This window comes from Triticum dicoccoides, chromosome 7A, assembly GCF_002162155.2.
Source record: "Triticum dicoccoides isolate Atlit2015 ecotype Zavitan chromosome 7A, WEW_v2.0, whole genome shotgun sequence".
Lineage (NCBI taxonomy): Eukaryota > Viridiplantae > Streptophyta > Magnoliopsida > Poales > Poaceae > Triticum > Triticum dicoccoides.
This window is the reverse complement of record NC_041392.1, coordinates 466,756,776-466,771,053: the sequence shown is the minus strand read 5'-3', so window position 1 is coordinate 466,771,053 and position 14,278 is coordinate 466,756,776.

The following is a 14,278-nucleotide window of genomic DNA, read 5'->3' as shown; positions in this document are numbered from 1 at the left end:
GAGGGCTTCTACATCATCCTAGCCTCTCCGATGAAGTGTGAGTAGTTTACCTCAGACCTTCGGGTCCATAGTTAGTAGCTAGATGGCTTCTTCTCTCTCGTTGAATCTCAATACAAAGTTCTCCCCCTCTCTTGTGGAGATCTATTCGATGTAATCTTCTTTTTTGCGGTGTGTTTGTTGAGACCGATGAATTGTGGTTTTACGATCAAGTCTATCTATGAATAATATTTGAATCTTCTATGAATTCTTTTATGTATGATTGGTTATCTTTGCAAGTCTCTTCAAATTATCCGTTTGGTTTGCCCAACTAGATTGGTAGTTCTTGCCATGGGAGAAGTGCTTAGCTTTGGGTTCGATCTTGGGGTGTCCTTTCCCAGTGACAGAAGGGGCAGCAAGGCACGTATTGCATCGTTGCCATCGAGGATAACAAGATGGGGTTTATTTCATATTGCATGAATTTATCTCTCTACATCATGTCATCTTGCTTAAGGCGTTACTCTGTTTTTAACTTAATACTCTAGATGCATGCTGGATAGCGGTCGATGAGTGGAGTAATAGTAGTAGATGCAGAATCGTTTTGGTCTACTTTCCACGGACGTGATGCCTATATACATGATCATGCCTAGATATTCTCATAACTATGCTCAATTCTATCAATTGCTCAACAGTAATTTGTTCACCCACCGTAGAATACTTATGCTCTTGAGAGAAGACACTAGTGAAACCTATGGCCCCCGGGTCTATTCTCATCATATCAATCTCCATCACTTTAATCTTGCTTTGCTTTTTTACTTTGACTTTACTTTTTACTTTGCATCTTTATATCAAAAATACCAAAAATATTATATCTATCAGATCTCACTCTCGTAAGTGACCGTGAAGGGATTGACAACCCCTAATCGCATTGGTTGCGAGTAGCTATCGTTTTGTGCAGGTATGAGGGACTTGAGCGTGGCCTCCTACTAGATTGATACCTTGGTTCTCAAAAATTGAGGGATATACTTACGCTACTCTGCTGCATCATCCCTTCCTCTTCGGGGGAAAACCAACGTAATCTCAAGACGTAGCAGCATCGCAGCCCCAAACTTTAAGAAACGACAACTTGGGTTTCTTGCCAAACCACAGTTCATATGGTGTTGTCTCAATGGATTTAGATGGTGCCCTATTTAACGTGAATGCGGTCGTCTCTAAAGCATAACCCCAAAATGATAGCGGCAAATCAGTAAGAGACATCATAGATTGCACCTTATCTATAAAGTGCGGTTACGACGTTCGAACACACCATTACGCTGTGGTGTTCCAGGTGGCGTGAGTTGCGAAAATATTCCGCATTGTTTCAAATGAAGACCAAACTTATAACTCAAATATTCTCCTCCACGGTCTAATCGTAGAAACTTAATTTTCTTGTTACAATGTTCCACTTCACTCTGAAATTCTTTGAACTTTTCAAATGTTTCAGACTTATGTTTCATCAAGTAGACATACCCATATCTGCTCAAATCATTTGTGGAGGTCAGAAAATAACGATACCCGCCACGAGCATCAACACTCATCGAACCGCATACATCAGTATGTATTATTTCCAATAAGTCTGTTGCTCGTTCCATTGTTCTGGAGAACGGAGTCTTAGTCATTTGGCCCATGAGGCATGGTTTGCAAGCATCAAGTGATTCATAATCAAGTGATCCCAAAAGCCCATCAGCATGGAGTTTCTTCATGCGGTTTACACCAATATGACCTAAACGGCAGTGCCACAAATAAGTTGCACTATCATTATTAAACTTATATCTTTTGGCTTCAATACTATGAATATGTGTATCACCACTATCAAGATTTAGTAAAAATAGACCACTCATCAAGGGTGCATGACCATAAAATATATTACTCATATAAACAGAACAACCATTATTCTCTGATTTAAATTAATAACCGTCTCGCATCAAACAAGATCCAAATATAATGTTCATGCTTAACGCTGGCACCAAATAACAATTATTCAGGTCCAAAACTAATCCCGAAGGTAGATGTAGAGGTAGGGTGCCGACGGAGATCACATCGACTTTGGAACCATTTCCCATGTGCATTGTCACCTCGTCCTTAGCCAATCTTCGCTTAATCTGTAGCCTCTGCTTCGAGTTGCAAATATTAGCAACAGAACCAGTATCAAATACCCAGGCGCTACTGTGAGCATTAGTAAGGTACACATCAATAACATATATATCAAATATACCTTTCACTTTGCCATCCTTCTTATCCGCCAAATACTTGGGGCAGTTCCGCTTCCAGTGACCGGTCCCTTTGCAGTAGAAGCACTCAGTCTCAGGCTTAGGTCCAGACTTGGGCTTCTTCACTTGAGCAACAACTTGCTTGTCGTTCTTATTGAAGTTCCCCTTCTTCCCTTTGCCCTTCTTCTTGAAACCGGTGGTCTTGTTCACCATCAACACTTGATGCTCCTTCTTGATTTCTACCTCCGCAGCCTTTAGCATCGCGAAGAGCTCGGGAATTGTCTTATCCATCCCTTGCATATTATAGTTCATCACGAAGCTTTTGTAGCTTGGTGGTAGTGATTGAAGAACTCTGTCAATGACACTATCAGCCGGAAGATTAACTCCCAGCTGAGTCAAGTGATTGTGGTACCCAGACATTCTGAGTATGTGCTCATTGAGAGAACTGTTCTCCTCCATTTTGCAGCTGTAGAACTTATTGGAGACTTCATATCTCTCAATCCGGGCATTTGCTTGAAATATTAACTTCAACTCCTGGAACATCTCATATGCTCCATGGCGTTCAAAACGTCGTTGAAGTCCTGGTTCTAAGCCGTAAAGCATGGCACACTGAACTATCGAGTAGTCACCAGCTTTGCTCTACCAGGTCTTCATAACATTTGGAGTAGCTCCTGTAGTGGGTTTGGCACCTAAAGGTGCTTCCAGGACGTAATTCTTCTATGCAGCAATGAGGATAATCCTCAAGTTACGGACCCAGTCTGTGTAGTTGCTACCATCATCTTTCAACTTAGCTTTCTCTAGGAACGCATTAAAATTCAATAGAACAACAACACGGGCCATTTTTCTACAACAACATAGACATGCAAAAATACTACCAGGTACTAAGTTCATGATAAATTAAAGTTCAATTAATCATATTACTTAAGAACTCCCACTTAGATAGACATCCCTCTAATCATCTAAGTGATAACGTGATCCATATCAACTAAACCATGTCCGATCATCAGGTGAGATGGAGTAGTTTTCAATGATGAACATCATTATGTTGATCATATCTACTATATGATGCACACTCGACCTTTTGGTCTCAGTGTTCTGAGGCCATATCTGCATATGCCAGGCTCGTCAAGTTTAACCCGAGTATTCTGCTTGTGCAAAACTGGCTTGCACCCGCTGTATGTGAATGTAGAGCTTATCACACCCGATCATCACGTGGTGTCTCGGCACGACGAACTGTAGCAACGGTGCATACTCAGGGAAAACACTTATACCTTGAAATTTAGTAAGAGACCATCTTATAATGCTACCGTCATACTAAGCAAAATAAAATGCAAAAAGGATAAACATCACATGCAATCAATATAAGTGATATGATATGGCCATCATCATCTTGTGCCTTTGATCTCCATGTCCAAAGCACCGTCATGATCACCATCGTCACCGGCTTGACACCTTGATCTCCATCGTAGCATCGTTGTCGTCTCGCCAACTATTGCTTCCACGACTATCGCTACCGCTTAGTGATAAAGTAAAGCAATTACATGGCGTTTGCAATTCATACAATAAAGCGACAACCATATTGCTCGTGCCAGTTGTCGATAACTATGTTACAAAACATGATCATATCATGCAACAATTTATATAATCATGCCTTGACCATATCACATCACAACATGCCCTGCAAAAACAAGTTAGAAGTCCTCTACTTTGTTGTTGCAAGTTTTACGTGGCTGCTACGGGCTTAGTAAGAACCGTTCTTACCTACGTATCAGAAAACCACAATGCGGTATAGTGATTGCTTTTTGATCTTCAGAAAGAACCATGTTCATTGAATCCGATTCAACTAAAGTTGGAGAAACTGACACCCGCCAGCCACCTGTGTGCAAAGCACGTCAGTAGAACCAGTCTCATGAACGCAGTCAAGTAATGTCGGTCCGGGCCGCTTCATCCAACAATAATGCCGAATCAAGAAACAGCTAGTGACGGCAAGCAATATGTATATACCCATGCCCACAACTCCTTTGTGTTCTACTCGTGCATATAACATCTACGCACAGACCTGGCTCGGATGCCACTGTTGGGGAACACAGTATTTCAAAATTTTGCATTTTTGCCTATGATCACGCAAGATCTATCTAGGAGATGCATAGCAACAAGAGGGGAGAGTGTGTCTATGTACCCTTGTAGACCGAAAGCGGAAGCGTTGAGTAACGCGGTTGATGTAGTCGAACGTCTTCGCGATCCAACTGATCAAGTACCGAACGCATGTCACCTCCACGATCTGCACACGTTCAGCTCGATGACGTCCCTCGAACTCTAGATCCACCTGAGGTTGAGGGAGAGCTTCGTCAGCACGACGACATGTTGATGGTGATGATGAAGTTACCAATGCAGGGCTTCGCCTAAGCACTATGACAATATGACTGAGGTGGAAATCTGTGGAGGGGGGCACCGCACACGGCTAAGAAATCAACTTGTGTGTCTATGGGGTGCCCCCTCCCCCGTATATAAAGGAGTGGAGGAGGGGGCTGGCCGGCCTCATAGGGCGCGCCCCAAGGGGGGAATCCTACTCCTACTAGGAGTAGGTTCCCCCCTTTCCTAGTCCAACTAGGAGGGGGGAGTAAAGGGAAGAGGGGAAGAAGGAAAGGGGGGCCGACCCCCCTCCCCAATTCGGATTGGGCTTGGGGGCGTGCCTCTCCTCTTGGCCGCCTTATCTCTCTTCCACTAAAGCCCATGAAGGCCCATTAACCCCCGGGGGGTTCCGGTAACCCCCCGGTACTCCGGAAAATGCCCGAACCTATCCGGTGTCCAAACATAACCTTCCAATATATGAATCTTTATGTCTTGACCATTTCGAGACTCCTCGTCATGTACGTGATCACATCCGGGACTTTGAACAACCTTCGGTACATCAATTCACATAACTCACAATACATATCATCATCAAACGTTAAGCATGCGGACCCTACGAGTTCGAGAACTATGTAGACATGACCGACACTCATCTCCGGTCAATAACCAATAGCTGAACCTGGATGCTCATATTGGTTCCTACATATTCTACGAAGATCTTTATTGGTCAAACCGAAATACCAATATATGTTGTTCACTTTGTCATTGATATTGAAAGGATCGATATAGTTGACTAGAGGGAGGGGGGTGAATAGGCAACTAACATTTTGTAGTTTTTCTTTACCAATTTAAACTTTGCATCAAAGTAGGTTGTCTAGATATGCAACTAGGTGAGTAACCTATATTATGCAACAAGAACAAGTACACAAGCAAGCAAGGAATATAACACGAAGAAGCTTGCACAAGTAAAGGCACGAGATAACCAAGAGTGGAGCCGATGAAGACGAGGATGTGTTACCGAAGTTCCTTCCTTTTGAGGGGAAGTACGTCTCCGTTGGAGCGGTGTGGAGGCATGATGCTCCACAAGAAGCCACTAGGGCCACCATATTCTCCTCACGCCCTCACACAATGCGAGATGTCGTGATTCCACTATTGGTGCCCTTGGAGGCGGCGACCGGACCTTTACAAATAAGGTTGGGGCTATCTCCACAACTTAATTGGAGGCTCCCAACGATACCATAAAGCTTCACCACAATGGAATATGGCTCCGCGGTGACCTCAACCGTCTAGGGTGCTCAAACACCCAAGAGTAACAAGATCCGCAAGGGATGAGTGGGGGAATCAAATTTCCCTTGGTGGAAGTGTAGATCTAGGCCTTCTCAACCAATCCCTAGAGAATCAACAAGTTTGATTGGCTAGGGAGAGAGATCAGGCGAAAATGGAGCTTGGAGCAATAATGGAGCTTGGGGATGGAAGAGATAGTCAACTCGGAGAAGAAGACACCCCTTATATAGTGGAAGAACAAATCCAACCGTTATCCACCAACTCAGCCTGCGTGGCACGGGACTACCGCGCCAGGGACACGGTACTACCACAAGGGCACACGGTACTACCGTAGTGCCCCGCGGTACTACCGCCCGAGCAGCAGAAACCAGAACATCCCTGAAGCTATGAGGCAGAGGGTGGTAGAACCGCTAGCGCAATACTACCGCTCCCCCTTGCGGTACTACCGCAAGGCAGGGATGGTCCAGATTTTGGGAAGGCACGGACATATAAAAATACATCCGTGGCAACTTCCGCTGAGATGGGATCTATGCAAAAATCCGAGTACATCCGCTCCTACTGTCGCGCTAGCTGTTGAGCCTAGCCAGAGCGCACGGTACTACCGCGCGCCCGGCACGGTACTACCGCGCGCCCGGCACGGTACTACCGCGTAGGGTGCGGATGTAAAAAATTACATCCGCCCCTACTACCGCAATAGTAGCAGCGCCTGGCCTGAGGCCACAGTACTACCGCTCCAAGGAAGCGGTACTACCGTGGGCAATTACGGTACTACCCGCCAGAGGCCGGTACTACCGCAAGGGCCTGCGGTACTACTACTCCTAGGAGCAGTACTACCGCATGCCCTAGATCAGCAAACACGACATTTTTGCATAGACAAGAAAAGACGGAGGATGCTCCAAAGTGCCAGAGGAAAGGCGGTGCAAAGGAGAAGACGTGTACGTGATGATTCCACCCAAACCTTTCCAAACTGGACCCCCCTCTTAATAGTACGGCTTTCCTACGACTCAAATCCACCGAAAAGAAATGTAGAGAAACGCCTTCTTCAATAGTCTTCGAGGGGCACCAAATCATCTTGTGCCTAGTGATGAAATGTCTGAAATAGTCAATGCACACGATTAGTCCGCAAAAGCATTGTCATCAATCACCAAAACAACCAAGGGATAAATATGCCCTTATAATCTCCCCCTTTTCGGTGGATTGATGACAATACGGGATTTGCATAAAAGGAGATAACATAGAACATGGGCAAACCCCATACCTCTAAAATATAGACGGGCTCCCCCTAGATGTGTGCTATCTAAATGAGTGCTTTGGACTGCACGGCACACATACTAGGATCAACACTCCCCCTATATTTTATAGACAAGGCATATCTTGCAACAATAAGGCTAACACTAAGCAAGATAGTACATATGAGCATAATATAAATAGCACAAGATAGCATAAGCTCAATAAGGTACGATAGAGTGTATATGTCTTACACCATATGATAGAAGGTCTCACAAGTGCAAACCAACCAAAGCAAACGAGGTCCAACGACAAAGCAAACAAAAACACGACTCAACTCGCAAATCCTACACTCTCTCCATCTTTGGCATCGAGACACCAAAAAGGCAGAGAGGACACCTACAACACAAGTGGTGGCTCAAGCGGAGTAATTACTCACACGCTCCTCGTCAGACTCGGCAGTTGGGACGGTCTCCTCCGTGTCCTCCTCATAATCAGTCCACCTGTAGCCCTGCTTCGCCATCCAGGCTGCCTCTGGCGTGATGACCCTCTCAGATCCGCTGGATATATGCTAGCCAAACGTCCTCAAGATTCGCTTGTCGCGGTGGCGACCACTACAGAAAAAAGACACATCCGTGACATTTTGGGCCGAACGAATTTTTTCTGTCATACTTATGACACTTCTATGACGATAACTGTGACAAAACCCGGTATCATCATAGATGTGGTGGGCTCCTACTTCTATGACAAAAAATCATGACAGAAAATGGGCTTTTCGTCCTGGGCGGGCCGGAGATGCAGCTGCATGACATTCTTTGGGCCATCCATGACGGAAAAAACCGTGGTAGAAGCGAGGGCGAGGAAAATATCGGGGTGTTCCCGGTTACGGTGGGTGGTCGGGGCCGAGCGATGCACGGAGGTTTGCACATTCCTCTCGTACACGCACGTGTGGGTGCGAGGCGTTGGGCTCTAACTGAACCCGAGCGAGGCGTTCGCCTACTGAACCCGAGCGATTGCACTGCAGGCTACGCGTTACTGAACCCGAGCGATCGATCGATGGCTGTTAACTGAACTCAGTCGAGCGATTCCTTCGCTACTACTACTAACTGAAGCCGATCGATACTGCCTCTGGATGAACAGTGAGCGGTGCTGGGGGGGTTTGGCTGAATAGTTCCCGGTGGGGGTGGGTGAACAGGACCCCGTGGTGTTGCCTAGGGATGAACAGGACCCTAATCGATCGAGCCGGTTGGGGCTAGATGAACAGGACCCCGTGGAGGGCTAGATGAACATGACCACCCCGTGGAGGGCTGGATGAACAGTAGACGATGGAGGGCTGGATGAATAGTAGCCTGTGGAGGGGTGGTTGAACAGGAGCCCGTGGAGATGGCCGGTTCAACAATAGCCGATGGAGTAGCGCGCGGTGGAGGCTGGATGAACAGTCGCAGGTGGAGGCTGGAGGAGGTCGACAGTGGATGAACAGTAGCCCGTGGAGGCTGGAGGGGGTCAACGATGGAGATGAACAGTATCCCGTGGAGTCCCGTTTTGCGGTACGCCACACCCCTCCCGATGAACATGACCCTCGTTTCGATTGTAGGAGGTCTGTTTCCTCCGTTTTGCAGTACGCTAGACCCCTCCCGATGAACAGGAACCCGTTTCAAACGTGGCCGGTCGAACACAAGGCCGTTTCCTCCATTCTGTGGTATGCCAGGCCTCGTTTCCATCGGCTGTTCCGTCCAAGCTGGTTGGCTCCCACGCGTTCCGTTGCCTCCCGATGAACATGACGCATTCTGTTGCCTCCCCATGAATACGACGACGACACTGTTGTTTTTTTGCGGGCGACGACGACGCAGTTTTTCCGTTCCGACCCAGTCATGTACACGAGCCCTGGCCGTACGTATGCGCGAGTAGGCGTTCGAGACCCCACCCATATGTACGTACGTGGCCGTATTTTCTTTCTTGCACACTGGCCAATGTACGTACGTGTACATGCTACATGCGTGCCTCTACTATGACACGTGCGCGCTCTACATCGACCAATATGTACGTACACGTTCGCAACTAGAATGGCAACGCTACGTACGCTTCGACCAAGTGGGTCCCGACTATCAGGCACTTCCTTACATGCGAAGATGTAGCTGGTGGGTCCCAGCAGTCAGGGGGAAACGTTTTTTCGCAAAATACGGTGGCCCGTCCGGTGGGTCCCCGCTGTCAGGCACAGGAATAATTATTTTGCATGTAATAAGGAGGCACTTTCTCGCGGCTGCCGTGGACCCAGCTATCAGCCTCTCCACGTACAGTACTCTTCCGATGGAAGTCAGTCATTGACCACATTGACCACGCCGCACCGAGAGCACCAAGGCGGTGAACGATGGCGAGGCCTAGGAAGGGGACGACGCGGAGCCAGGGAAGACGCGACAGTGGATGCCCATGCGGAGAGGAGTACGAGGGTTCACTAGTTCGGCTGCGGTGTGAGGATGTCGTCGCCGCAGAATAACAAGGGGTGTGGGTGAGTAGAGGGATGGCCTGGCCAGCGGTGGGAGTAGTAGGGGGCGATGAGGCCTCTACGACATCACAGTCGGCCACGGGAGGCAGGAGCACATGACACGACCGGCGCTGGTTTGGGCGGCTGGAGCAAGAAGACCAGAGGTTAAAGAAGCACTACAACCGTTGGATGGACATCGTACGGTCACTGGAGTTAGAATCGTTCATATATTAACTAAGTTCACAAAGCCCTCTGTCCCTGTCAACTTAGTAGGCCCACAAGTCAGCCTCCCACTATGGTGGGTCCCAGCTGGCAGGGGGTATTCATTTTTTTGTGCGCAATAAGGAGGCACTTCCTTGCCTGCGAAGATATAGTTGGTGGGTCCGACCTGTCAGCGGAGGGAACATTTTCTTCACGAAATACAGAGGCCCTTCTGACAGGTCCCAGATGTCAGGTGGAGGAATCATTATTTTGCGCGTAATAGGAGGCATTTCCTTGTGTGCGACCGTGGACCCAACTGTCAGCCTCTCCATGTACAGTCCACTTCTGATGGATGTCGTTCGTTGACCACGTTGACCACGCTGCGCCGAGAGCACCAGGGCTGTGGACGACGGCGAGGCCTGCGAAGGGAACGGCATGGAGCCAGGGAAGACACGATAATGGCTGCCCACGTGGTGGAGAGTACGAGGGTTGACTGGTTTGGCTGCCGTCGCCGGAAAATAACAGGAGGTGCGGGTGATTAGAGGGATAGACATGCCAGGGATGCGAGTATATGATGGGGCGTGAGGCCTGCCCGGCAGCACGGCCGGCCACGGGAGGCGGGAGCAGGCGGTTCCAACGGCGCTGGTTTGTGCGGCTGGGGTAGGAAGATCAGAGACTGAAGAAGCACGATTGCCGTTAGATTGACATCTAACGGTCTGACGCTGGTAGAGTCGATTGTTGCCTAAGTTTCTTTTTTGAGAAACCTTGTGTACGCATGAACTTAGTAGACCCACAAGTCAGCATCCAAATCTGTGGCAGACAACATAGAGCCTATTTGCTATTTTTTAATAATTTCGAGCCCATTTGCTAATTCTTAAGTAATTTATTACAGCCCATTTTCTGCCCAAGACCATGGTCAAAAAGTTCAACCTTATTTTGCATATTTCGGTGGAGTCCGAACTTTTGTAATCCTGAAATGATAAACATTTTTAAGAACTTATCGATTTGCCAAAAAAATCATTTTGTTTTTGTAAGCAAATAAGACGTGGGACAATTGAGTTGGTTTAAGGGAAAACCAGTGGTAAAAGAATCAGCGCCGGGAGGGAAAACGACACAAAAATAAGGATGTAAATATGAAAAGGAAATTTTATGTATTTTCAATATAATGATACGTGTATATGAACTAGTAAAACTATAGGTAGAGATTAGAAAACGGATGTAGGACATGCGTTTCAAGAGGAAAATAGAACTGGGCTGTGTATTTCATTCAGTAAAAAAAACTGCCTGCGGATATTGTAAGACAAAATATAACTAACGCTGGCGGGCCAGAGGCAAGTAGATACCTGCTGGATCTTTGTGCCCCATTGTCGTCATGGGCTGGGCCTGTTAAAAACAAAACCAAGCCGGGCAGTCTACAACCCAGTTGAAACTTACTTGACCTGAAAAAACAATATACGTGCTCAATAAACGAGAGAATTCTGCAAGTACAGACTGATAACTGGGATGCAACAGGGATATTGTTTTTTCATCATGATAATAAAAAACAAGTGCCTGAAAATTCGTTACGAAACAAATGATTTAGCTTTATATCCACGTCGACCCTCGGCATGATGGTTGGAAGCAAATGCTAAGTTCATACCAAAAGATCGTTAACAACAATACCAACTTGCGGACGACAAGGTAGTACAAGTACCAATACCAAACTAACTTATAATATTTTTACTCCTGGCCCTAGTGTTCGTCTGGTAGAAAATCTTGCAGAGGACCAGCTCCCGCTCCTTCTCTTGCTCCAGGTCCCCGAGGTGGTACTGGTGCATCACCTAGTTGGTCCTTTGCTGGTCGAAATTCTTGTTGGTGTGCAGCACCAGAACCTTTTTGCTGCCCGTCTGCCGGCCGTTGACCATCACCAGCAAGGTATTGCCGGTGTTGTGCCACATCACGTGCATGACGCACTCCGACTATATCTTGCAACGCGTCCACGTGCCCCTTTTGAACACCCTGGAATTGCGCTGGAAGAAATGCTTGCTTAGGCCACTCAGTGTGAAACCTGCAGTATCGTCGAATACAGGTTTTAGTGTACGTAGTTGGCATTTTCATAACATCTTTGGCATGTTACAGTCACTTGTTTCACTTTTTATTAACTGTCAAATTGTAATTGCTTCACCAGGTTTGCGTCTAAAAAGAAAAATAGAGCTATAAACAAAGGAATATGTTTGTGCAAGTAGACGGCCGATCGGTGTCTTACCTGGAAGTTTCTCAGGATGGGTGTAGCATATGTCGTGCTCGCTGTCGATGGTTTGTATGAACAAATCGGTGAGAGGGTGAGATCTCACGCTGTCAGCACTCACTTTGGCCTCAAGGTGCTCGATCAGCTCCTGATCCGTGGGATCGAACTTGACGCCAGCCGACAGCACCGACCAATCCTTCTTCGACTTGCATCAGTTAATTCCAGTTATATGGTACTCAATGTATGATCAATCGACTATTTTAAGTGAATGATGAAAGATTTTGACAGATAAGTGGTACTCCAAATCTGAAGTCCAGAATACCCGAACACGCCGCCGGGATTCTTGTGTCACCTCACGCGCAGCATGTTGTCACGTCAATTCAATGTGTGGACATGATGAATAATTTGACCGATGTATACTAGTACTGCTACTGTACTACTTACTATTCGTATTTAGTGTCACATTCTAACCATGGTTTAACTAACAAGTACGCACTTGAAGCCTAATTAATATATATATATATACATATACATATATATATATATATATATATATATATATATATATATATATATATATATATATATATATATATATACTGCACAACATCTCCATCATCATTATCAGTACATCCTGCGTAGGTGAGTTAAGATGCACTTGATTCCAGAAAGGTATCTATCCTTCAAACTAGAGGAGTGCTTCAAACTAACAACAATACATAATATCCAACAAAAGAGGGTCATGCTATAGTAGCAGAATACATGGCTCAGTCTACATATCAGTATGAATCAAGTTGTGCATATTTATTGTTGGCATAAACCACATCGCCGCATGTTGGGTTTGCAAAAGCCATCCATCGCATGGAAGCTTGATGCCTTTCACACATTGAAGAGTATCTGGCAACAAGTTGTGTCGATGAATCTCTAGATATGGTGATTCATGAAACCCATGGTATGATGTGTAAACACAGCCCCCCTGGTGAATGGAAGTTGCATAGCATGATAATCATCGCTGGTGATATGATCGATGATTGGTTGGATAATCGGATAATTGAGTCTGAGGAATATGGAGTGGTTGCCGAGGCTGTAAACCCGCCTCCATTTGAATACGACTGGCCCAACGTGTTGGAAATATGCCCTAGAGGCAATAATAAAAGTATTATTATATTTCATTGTTCATGATAATTGTCTTTTATTCATGCTATAACTGTATTATCCGGAAATCGTAATACACCTGTGAATACTTAGACCACACTATGTCCCTGGTAAGCCTCTAGTTGACCAGCTCGTTGTGATCAACAGATAGTCATGGTTTCCTGACTATGGACATTGGATGTCGTTGATAACGGGATCACATCATTAGGAGAATGATGTGATGGACAAGACCCAATCCTAAGCATAGCATAAAAGATCGTGTAGTTCGTTTTGCTAGAGCTTTGCAAGTGTCAAGTATCTCTTCCTTCGACCATGAGATCGTGTAACTCCCGGATACCGTAAGAGTGCCTTGGGTGTATCAAACGTCACAACGTAACTGGGTGACTATAAAGGTGCATTACAGGTATCTCCGAAAGTAGCTGTTGGGTTGACACGGATCGAGACTGGGATTTGTCACTCCGTATGACGGAGAGGTATCTCCGGGCCCACTCGGTAATGCATCATCATATTGAGCTCAATGTGACCAAGGTGTTGGACACGGGATCATGCATTACGGTACGAGTAAAGTGACTTGCCGGTAACGAGACTGAACAAGGTATTGGGATACCGACGATCGAGTCTCGGGCAAGTAACGTACCGATTGACAAAGGGAATTGCATATAGGGTTTGATCGAATCCTCGACATCGTGGTTCATCCGATGAAAACATCGAGGAGCATGTGGGAGCCATCATGGGTATCCAGATCCCGCTGATGGTTATTGACTGAGAGCGTCTCGGTCATGTCTGCATGTCTCCCGAACCCGTAGGGTCTACACACTTAAGGTTCGGTGACGCTAGGGTTATGAAGATATGTATATGCAGAAACCCGAATGTTGTTCGGAGTCCCGGATGAGATCCCGGACGTCACGAGGAGTTCCGAAATGGTCTGGAGATAAAGAATTATATATAGGAAGTGCTATTTGGAGCATCGGGACAAGTTTCGAGGTTATCGGTATTGTACCGGGACCACCGGAAGGGTCCCGGGGGTCCACCGGGTGGGGCCACCTGTCCCGGGGGGCCACATGGGCTGTAGGGGGTGCGCCTTGGCCATCATGGGCCAAGGGCACCAGCTCCTATAGGCCCATG